This window comes from Miscanthus floridulus, chromosome 3 (assembly GCF_019320115.1).
Source record: "Miscanthus floridulus cultivar M001 chromosome 3, ASM1932011v1, whole genome shotgun sequence".
NCBI classification, from domain to species: Eukaryota; Viridiplantae; Streptophyta; class Magnoliopsida; order Poales; family Poaceae; genus Miscanthus; species Miscanthus floridulus.
The window spans coordinates 6,405,918-6,416,180 of NC_089582.1; the positions used below are offsets into that span (position 1 = coordinate 6,405,918).

Below are 10,263 nucleotides of genomic sequence, written 5' to 3' on the forward strand. Positions count from 1 at the left end.
TGAGTTCCTTATGAAATGCTACATTGATGAAAGGTCTCGATGTCACTTTCCTCTCTAATCAGACAGTTATAGGACCACGCTCCTAATAATTTCTCACACAACTTAGGCCCTGTTTGGATACAATTTTTTTTAGTTTTGGAAAAATACTACAGTTTCAAAACAATTTGGTTTTGGAAAAACAATGATGCAATTGGATGCAACAAATCCTAGCTTTATTTTTTGAAACTATGGTATTACAAAACTAACATGGTTTTTTGAAATTTAAGAACTCCATGCTGGGTTTTTACTTAAGCCACAGTGTTTCACACCTCCTGTTTCTAAAGCAACACTATCATGATATCAGTTCCTATATTTTGTGGAGAAACAAATACTCTATACGTAGCCTGCCAAATACAGATACATATACTAGTTCCTATATATAGTGCCCAACATTCAATCCCTCGACAGCAGTTGGATGCTTCAGATGTAGTGTAGTCCTTTTTCCTAACAACAATCTGTTTAACCAAATTACACAGCATCAAGCAACGAGGACTGGGTAAGCATTATACCATTGTGGAACAATTTTTCCACACCCCTCACTATCATCAATTAATCCTTGTCCTGCAGTTTGATTTAACATTCCTAGTCTGACCTTTTCTCATAGTCATGGAGTTTTCACACCTCTGGTTTCTGAAGCTACACTTTTTGGCGATCTGTGTCTTTTGAAAATATGACATCCAAAGGGGCCGTCTTTAAGTTTTGATCACTTGATTCATGCTCGCCAATTATGTTGGAATACATAATTTATTCAAATAATGCTTCTCGAGTTCTACCCATGTGAAGACCAGTTCTTCCACACACCTTGCTATTGGACCCATAAATGTCGATGTTGTACTACCTATCATTGCGGGAATGGTCCCTTCATATTAATGACCTGTCTACCTCTTTTTGCTACCAAATTATCAGGAATTTCTATAAGAACCCCTCTATGTTTGTAAACTGTGTGCCTCTTTTTGTTTCTCCCACGCCTTGGCCACTCTATTATCTTCTAAAGTTCTGACCATATTTTACTCGACACTTCAAATATAACATTCAGAATATCTCTCTGTACCCAGGAAAGCTGTCCTCAGTTTTCATACAATTTGGTCGAGGTAGATTCTTCCATCCACACTTAATTAGAGAGGCTAGAGATGGCACACATCAGGTTGGAAGCTGAAGCGTGCTGCTCAAGATTGTGGCGACACACTACACAAAGGCAAACAAAGAATCCTAGAAGAAGAAAAGATGGAACAAGAGGTAATGAATTCCTCCTTTCCCAAGCAGATCGCACATGCTACCAAGTCATTTGTTTTCTCCATCTTTAACCACGACAACAAGGAGTTGAGCAGATTAGTTGTTAAACAATTTGAGTGGTATGCAGATGGAGCTAGTGAATTCCTAAGATTCATAGAGTTTGGTGGCACACCATACTATCCCATCATGCCTTTTGGCTGCCTTGTCAAGAACCTTTCTGCAGGCAAAGAACTACATAAAATTGTTTGGGGAAACAATCCTTCGTTACTACTATGGTTGGCGCCCTTCAGAACTGCAGACCATGGAACAGAGGCTATCATGGTATTTATAAAAAAAGAAGGCACTGCAACAGAGGGTCATATCTACTTTAGTATGATAGTACAGCTTTCAGAGAGTACAGACATAGTTGGAATTGCAGTTAAGAGCATGCAGTTGTTTGCCCCTCATGTCATGTCTATAGTTGAAAATATTACCAAAGAACTTACTCAACTACGTACTCAAGACCTATCATGGGTGCCATTTGTTTGTTCATACCAGAAAGAACATTGGGGTAATCTTCATAGCCTTGCGACTTAGTGGTTTCGCCCAAACCCGTTATGTTGCAAGCAGCATGATCGACAGTGTGCTCAACCTTTTAGCAACCAAGACATGGCAGGAATATCAGATGTTTCGCTAGAACCACAAATTGAATTTAATTTGCAGTGGCAAGTCTCACGGACTATTTATAGGAAACGTAAGGCCTCTCTGTCTGGAGGTATAATGTCTCTGCAAGATTCTCCATATCTAAAAGCTAGAATTACCTTTTCACCCCATGGGTCTTCTGTAGACATGATACCAGAGAATAAAAGTTCTGAAGCAAGGGAGATAGTTGGTGGAGATGAACATCTCTTGCATACAGACATTACCTTGTAACAACTAGAAGAGATCATCCTACCAAAGAACATTGATTACTTCTGCAAGAATGCTGAAGCGACAGTGTACCAAATGGTTTGGAAGTCCAAACATGAGGATGCACGCATTCAGGTTGAAAGGCTAAGCATGAGAACATTCAGAACAAGCTTACGAACACGAAGAACTATTGGGGAACCTACAAAAAGAAAGTTGTTTCAAGGATAGGAACACGAAGTTTGGAGCCGGACACATATGATTGGTCACTTGCTCGACTTATGGAGTACCCATGCTCCCATCCAACTGCAAAGGCCAATCATGGACTGGATGCAGAAAGAAAGGGAAATTCAGCTTGCAGAAAGGAAAGGAAAATCTTTCAGAAAGGATATCCTCAGTGATAGAGTTAGTATCGCATAAAGGTTTGATAGTTACATGACAATAGTCTTTATTCTGTTAGTCATAGTAATGAAGTAGTGAAGCACTATGTTCTATGTTAGGAAAATATGCAACTGTACCACACCACCTTTTCTTAGTTTCAGTTTCTATCTTTTACATGTGATGTGTTTGTTTCACACCAACTAAGCATTTTCTGGGGATTACTAAATTATGTGGGACACAATAATGCAAGGCATTTGTAAGCTGAGACATACAAGTATAGGATAACACTTGTAATATTTTCTATGTTAATTCTATCTATCTACTTTTTATCCTTTATTCTATTTTCTCTTTGCCTTACTCTTCCACACTACTATGTTTTGGCTCTTTTGGGTAGGTAAGAAATGCTTTTCAGAGGCTGTAGTGTCGCAAGGTCAAAACCGTGGCAAGCATGTTGTTCGAGTCGATGTCAGAGTACGGGGTCTCCGGTGGCTCGGGTGGACTCAAGAACACAAGAATCACGCAAAGAAGACGCAATGGGTTGTCTTGGTTTGAGCCAATTCGGTCCCTACGTCCAGCAGCTAATGATCCTTATACTCAAGAGCACCCAAAATCTGGAGGGTTACAACAGAGTGTAAAGGAAGAAGAGTTTGGTAGGGGGTTAGCTCGGTGCTAATCCTAAGGTTGTCTCGCCGCCGGTGGAGTCTCCCCCTCGTCGGAGAGGAAGGAGACGGTGGGATGTGGTGGAGTAAGGGCTCTTGGTGCCCTTCTCTGGGTTGCCTTGCCCTCTGTGCAGAGCGGAGGCAGATGGAATCGAATGGAGATCGAATCAGGATCCTCCCCCCCTCTATGTCCGACCTTATCCCTTATATAATGAGATAGGTTGGGTACAAGATGGTTTGAGGTTTCTAGTCTATGGTCTACGTGCGCCGAAGTCTAGGAAGGTCTTGTAGCAGTGTGCCATGGACTGTTGAGGTGTCTTGGAGCCAAAGAAGCCTAGGCGTCGTCCGACTGCCCTGTTCTGACACTCTACATGTCAGACGGTGTCATCTTGGACCGGCCTCCCCTGGGTGAGACCTTCTAGAGTCTTCCTAGTGGCGAGGGAGGCCGGCTCTAGGGACTGGCATGTGGGCCCGAAATCCCTCGATCCCCTAGAGACCGAGGGAAGCTTTGTCTTCTTGTGTCACATGGAAAACGTGACCCTGTCGGAGGAGCAATTGGCAGGGGCACGCCTTGGGAGCGATGCTCGAGAGCCCTCGGGCATCGCTAGCCTGGGGCTTCTCTTCTTGCACTCGGTCCATGGCTGGCATTGTTAGTTGGGTAGGAGCCAAGGACGGGGACTGGAGATGTCATAGATCAGGAGCCCAGAGCTCAGCGAAGCCCCCAAGCCTCAGGCGGTAGCTGCGGTCGAGTGAGGCTCGGTCGGGTCTCTTTGCTAAAGGGTGCACGCGAGCGAGCCCGATGGCCATAGCCCCCGAGCCCCCGGTATATCATGAAAGATTCGGTAGGAGGGTCATCTTCATTCGGGAACCATTAGACCCGAGACTTAATATACTCATATGTTAGGATCTCGTCGGAGCCCCTGAGCCCTTCATAGCCTCACCAGGCATGATGGTTATGAAGGGCTGAATTCAATTTTCTGGTGACCGAACCCTCCTTGGTGGGGATGGCTTCCGCTGGTGAGAGTGTTTTGCCCTGCTTGGGGTCTTCTTCTCTAGTATGATGGATGGTGCTTGGCTGTCGGTGTCAAGCAGAGATGATGTTGATCCCTTAGCGAGTCTATGTTGCTCTAGTCTTCGACTCAAGCGAGGGCTCGACGAGCTCGTTTGGGAGTAGCCAACCATAGGCCCAGGGGCGCCCTCATTTCTAATTGGAACCTGTCGTGGGCTAGGTGATCTAGAGCACTAGGCTCTGGCTCAAGGCCATCTAATCACCCGGAGCTCCATGCCCTTCTAAGGGCTGCGATAGCAGGTCTCGATCCTGTCGAGCCTGCCTTCTAGGGTTGACCCTCTGCGGCCATAGATTAGGGAAGTGGGAGCATGCCGAGGCTCAGACGAAGGCCCTCATTGGTCCCACTACTCTGCGCCTCCCAGCACAGCTCCAGAGAGTTGGTTGGTTTTTGGGGATACGCCACCCGAGCGCCCATTGATTGGGCGGTCGGGCTGCTCCATCTAGGGAGCTGGCGTAGCCCCCGAGGCCATTGCGGGGCCTCCTTGCCAGTGAAGGGGCGTCTTCTAGGCGTGTCCCTTCTGCTGATGCCTTGCATAGGTGGTTGATGGCGTCTGGGCCATCGTGCCTGGTGGAGGAGTTATGACGTGCACGCATGCCCCCGCGACGCCCCATCTCATCTACGAGATGGGGCATCGAGGCCATGTGGAGCAGATTTGGGCCACGTGGAGCATATCTGGTGTAAGTGGATCCAAGCCATCGATGGTAGTCGATGGGCCCAAGGGAAGGGAGATCCCCCATGTTCGGTGAGGAGGCATGCGCGGAGTGGGTGGCGCGCGTGTCAGAAAGAGGAGCGGGGACATGACTCGTTGCTAGTGGTTCCCTGACTCCGCCTTTACTATGTGGTCATGATCACGCAACTGCTTAGGGATGTGCTGCGAGGATTGAATGGACGCCTAGCCGGTTCCCTAGGGTCCTTTGTAGCCACTGATGGCTGATCGGAGGGCCCTGAACAACTCGTAGCACACCACATTTGGCTATAAAGGGAGGCCCCCAGGGGACGCGGTGTATTTAATCCTTTCCTCTGGCCCCTTCTCTTCTTCTTCTTCTTCCTTAGATCCATCTTCTTCAGTGGCAATGGCGGTGGTGATGAAGTGCGACGCTTCCCTCTGAGTGAGCTTGGTGTTGTCCATCGAGCGACTACTTCTTCAAAGGTGGAAGGGCTCTAGCGATGGGGATCCGATGGCATGGCATAGAGGTAGCTATAGAACCGCTGCACTGGGCGGGAGACCGGGGCCTCCATTACCGCCACTGGCCTGAGCGTACGCAGTCTTGCCCTGAGTTGCCAGCGCCAACGCCTCCCCGGCGCTGAGGGCCACCGAGTCCCTGCTCTGCTGCCCTTGCTTGAAAAAAGGGGAAGGATCCTAGCGCCTTGGGCTGCCGAGGTCTTTCCACTTTATCAATGGACGAGTCAACGGCCTAGGGGCTCGATGGTCCTTCACGCCAGTAGGCTTGGTCAAGCACCACTGGTCCTACCATCACTGTGCCTATCTGTGTGCCACAAAAACTCGATCAGGGGGTCCTGACTGAGCGACTGCAGCCTTGGCCGTTGTAGCGGTGGTTTGATAGCAATTTTTGCCACTGTATATTGTGATCGTGTCGTTCCCAATCAATGAAATTACTTCTGTGTGTAATCCCATTTTGCTCTTGAGTCATGCTCAGAGACTTGATCCCTCGTTGGTCTGGGCTGTTATAACAACAATCCCGTTGGCCAAGATTGCCACGGTCATGCTGCTAGTGGGTAAGTCCATGAGAACCCTAGGTCTATGGTCATTTTGTGCCCCGGTCATGTCCCCCAGAGGGAAAATCCTCGGCTTCTCGACCGAGCCACTCGTACAGTTCCTAAGCCCATCTACTGATGCTCGGGGGCTCCCTGTCTCCCTCATTGGTTCACTACGAGCAGCTCGACACCGATACTTGAACATCATTTGTCAAAATGGTTGGGGCACTTCTAGGTGCCCTAGCTACAGCCGCGTGGGCTCGCCTCCTGAACATCCCTCATGACTTTGGTTGCTTCAGGTGACCTTGAAGCCTAGTGGGTCGGCCTTGAACCCTTGATGATGCCCCTTCTAGGGGGGGCCTGGACCAGCATGCGGTGGGGTGGAACGATCCGATGAAGGATCGAGAGATAGGCAGATAACTGCAAAAAAATAGAATGGACACAAGAGAGGGGAAGGAGGACATAGCTAGTAACGCGATGGTCGGGGCTGCTCCGTTAGTGCCTTGCCAATCTTTTGCCTGCTTGTCCTGCTCCCTCCTTCCCATCCTTGCCCCGCTCGAGGGCCTTCTATAGTGGTCCTCCTTTAGAAAAGGTTAGTGGGCGGTTAGCCCGGTTGATCCTCCGGTGCGGCCGAGCCATCGCTGGGATGGCTCGGGTTAAGGAAGATAGCAAACAGAGCAAACAGGGATAAGCGAAGTAAGAGGGTTGGGAGGATGGGACTTATCTTGGTTTTTGTTGTTGGAGAGGTAGGCCAGCAAGGAAGGTCGGCTGGTGGGCCTTGGCTCGAGAGACGGCACTTCTAGGCGGATGGCTCGGTGATGGCCTTCCCTCATGGGGAAAGGTTGAAACTCACCTCGATTAGGTCAGCCCCTTCTAGGGAGCCAAGCACCTGGATGGAGGGGCCAGTCAAGCCATCCGCTACCGTCAGAGGTCTTGACTGCCTTACCAATGCTCGGTCGATCGAGCACCATCGCCGTCTTGGTTGCTTCCTCCGCTGGTGCCCTTCCTGCGTCGCGGCTAGGGCCGTCGGGAGCATAGGGAGTGACAAGTGTGGCTGCTTGGGTGACATAGTCTTGCTCAAAGTAGTAGGCTTGCTCGAAGTTGCCTTCGATGGTAATGACCCCATTCGGGCCGGACATCTTGAGCTTGAGGTAGGTATAGTTGGGGATGGCCATGAACTTGGTGAAGCACGGTCGACCGAGGAGGGCATGGTAGACACCTAGGGAAGTTGATGACCTAGAAGGTGAGTGGCTCCTTGTGGAAGTTGTCCAACTAGCCAAAGGTGACACTGAGACGGATGCGCCCAAGGGGCACGGCTTCCATTTCCGGCACGATCCCATAGAATAGCGCCTTGCTGGGGCGTAGGCTACTCCGAGGGATGCCCATCTTGTTGAGGGTGCTGGCATAGAGTATGTTGAGGCTGCTGCCCCCATCCATCAAGACCTTGGTGAGACGCGTGGTGCCCATAATCATGCTGACCACAAGTGGGTAGCGCCCCAGATGAGGGACGCAATCGGGGTGATCCTCTTGGTCGAAGGTGATGGTCGTCTGGGACCATCAAAGCCACATTTGGGTGGGGAGGGTGTGGATAGTGTTCACCTTCTGCTCTGTAATGCAGCGCTACTAGTAGGATTCATAGGCCATAGATAATGGGTGGTAATGTCCAAGAGCTCCCACGTCGTGCGTGGGGTCTCGTGGTCGAGCGCCTCTCAGGTCATGCCACAGATAAAGGCGTTGATCATGTCGGCGTTGGTGATGTTTGGGAGCACATTGTACTTCATGGAGAAGCACTGAATGTACTATTGAAGGGTCTCGTCAACCCTTTGCTTACAGGTGCAGAGATCCTAGGAGTTCCCTGGGTGGGTGTAGGTGCCCTAGAAGTGGCCAATGAAGATCGCACGGCGATAGCCCTAGTAGCGGATGCTGCCAGGCTTGAGTTGCTTGAGCCAAGCTCTAGTTGAGCTTGACAGAAGTAGAGGAAGGTACTAGATGGTGAAGTCATCATCTCACCCCCCATCCTTCATGGCGAGGTCATAGTCCTCTAGCCAATGGTCTAGGTTGGTCTCACCATCGTATTTGGAGATGTGCGTCGATGGTCGAAAACACCTAGGGTAGGGGGCCACCCGGATCGCTGCCCCGAACGCCAAGGGGCTAAAGTGAACCAAGTCGGGGCCCCTGCCCCATCACTTAGGGGTATGAGACTGTGCCTAAGCATGGCGCCCAGCCTCGATGGTGTCATGGACGTTGCGGTCATCGTCGATCTGATGCCACACGGGGGGGGGGGGACGCCGAGGAGAAAGGTCACACCTTTGCTCTTGTCGAGGCTTGGTGCCCTAGGCCTATGGTTGGTTAGAGTTGTTGCCGAAGGTGTCACTATAGCTCCCCGCCGCCTGCGGGGTGTGAGCATTAGAGCACCGCCCATTGGCGGTGGCTGTTGTCTAGGATGGCCGGGAGAGCGTGGTGCGGCACCGAGAAGCTGAACTCTTGGCCTGCTGCTCGAGGGCGACATGGAGGGGCCACTTTGCCTCATTTAGCCACTCGTTGGTCTTCGGGTCTGGCGTGTCGGAGATGTCATCTAGGCAACAAGCGGTTGCCGCCATGTTGTATGCCACACAGGGGAAGCAGAAGCCGTCGGGAGACCCATGCGGGCCTTGTCGTCGTCGAGAGGGTGCACAGTTTGCTGCCGTGCAAAGTTTTGCCTTTGACGCTCGAGCTCTGCCTCAGAGGCTTCCAAGTCCACCTACCAAGCATGCAAGCGGTCTGCTCTGTCTTAAAGGTAGGGCGCACGGCTGCAGGGACACTGGTCCGGTGGTGTGAGCCCGAGTGCTTCCTCAGGCTGAGCCTCAACGTCGATGTGGTAGCACATGCGCGGTGGGGCACTGTGGTCAATGTCATCCGAGTCATACTCTGGTCCATTCCATGAGAGGATCTCGAGGAAGGCATGGAGTGAGGGTACATCAGTCCCCATTGTGCTAGAGAGGATGATGCTCCATGGAACCTTGTGACTGTTGAGGTGCTCTAGCTCTAGCTAGAAGGACGCTGCCGCATTCTGTATCTCGAAAGGCAGGTCTAGGAGGTAGTACCAGAAGCGATCAGGTGATGAGAGTACCTCACTGGTGGTGATATGGTGGTGGACATTGGCCATCATGTAGAACATCTAGCGGTGGTCTGACATGGTGGGGTTTGGGCCCAAACCGCATCGGATCTGGTGAGCTAGAACCTCGACATCTGCTCCCAAGAGTCCCGACGGAGGGGACAAAAGAAGCTCACCATAGCAATCGGCGATGTAAGCCAGGCTCCCAAAGTTGAGGACCTAGCCCAGAGCGAAGGCATTAGCCATGATGGAGAACTCGTTGGGGAAGCGAACACCACCATCTGGGGTGGTGCCGCTCGCTTCGATGATGAGGCAGGTGGCTCCGGCCACCGTAGAGCCAGAATCACACTTGACACTACCCCCTACCTAGCACGCCAGTTGTCACAGGGTCAACCATGGTAAGCATGTTGCTCGAGTCAGTGTCAGAGTACGGGGTCTACGGTGGCTCGGGTGGACTCAAGAACACAAGAATCACGCAGAGAAGACCCAACGGTTTATCCTGGTTTGGGCCAATTCGGTCCCTACATCTAGCAGCTGATGATCCTTATACTCAAGAGCACCCAAAATCTTGGCAGTTACAATAGAGTGTAAAGGAAGAAGAGTTTGGTAGGGGGTTAGCTCAGTGCTAATCCTAAGGTTGCCTCACTATCGGTGGAGTCTCCCCTCATTAGAGAGGAAGGAGACAATGGGATGCAGTAGGGGAAGGGCTCTTGGTGCCCCTCTCTGGATTGCCTTGCTCTCTATGCAGAGCAGAGGCAGATAGAAAGGAATGGAGATCAAATCGAGATCTCCCCCCTCTAGGTCTAACCTTATCCCTTATATAATGAGATTGGTCGGTACAAGGCAGTTTACAATTTCTAGTCTATGGTCTACATGCATCGGAGTCTAGGAAGGTCTTGCAGCACTGCGCCATGGACCGTCAAGGTGTCATGGAGCTGAAGAAGCCTGGGCGTCGTCCAGCTACCCTGTTCTAACACTTTGTTTGTTAGGTGGTGTCAGCTTGGACTGACCTCCCCTGGGTGAGACCTTCTGGAGTCTTCCTCATGGCGAGGGAGGCCAACTCCATGGACTAGCATGCAGACTCGAAAACCCCCAAGCCCCCGGAGGCTGAGGGAAGCTTTGTCTTCTTGTTTCATGCCCCGGACATGACCCTATCGGAGGAGCAGTTGGTAGGGGCACGCCCTTG

General features: G+C 50.9%; 1 long non-coding RNA gene across 1 annotated transcript; it reads left to right on the plus strand.

Annotated features, from left to right (window-relative positions):
• Positions 1–959: 959 nt before the first annotated feature.
• On the plus strand, positions 960–2,860 carry LOC136541289 (uncharacterized). Its single transcript, XR_010780328.1, has 2 exons — positions 960–1,275; positions 1,400–2,860. It is a non-coding gene; the product is annotated as an uncharacterized lncRNA (long non-coding RNA).
• Positions 2,861–10,263: the final 7,403 nt, after the last annotated feature.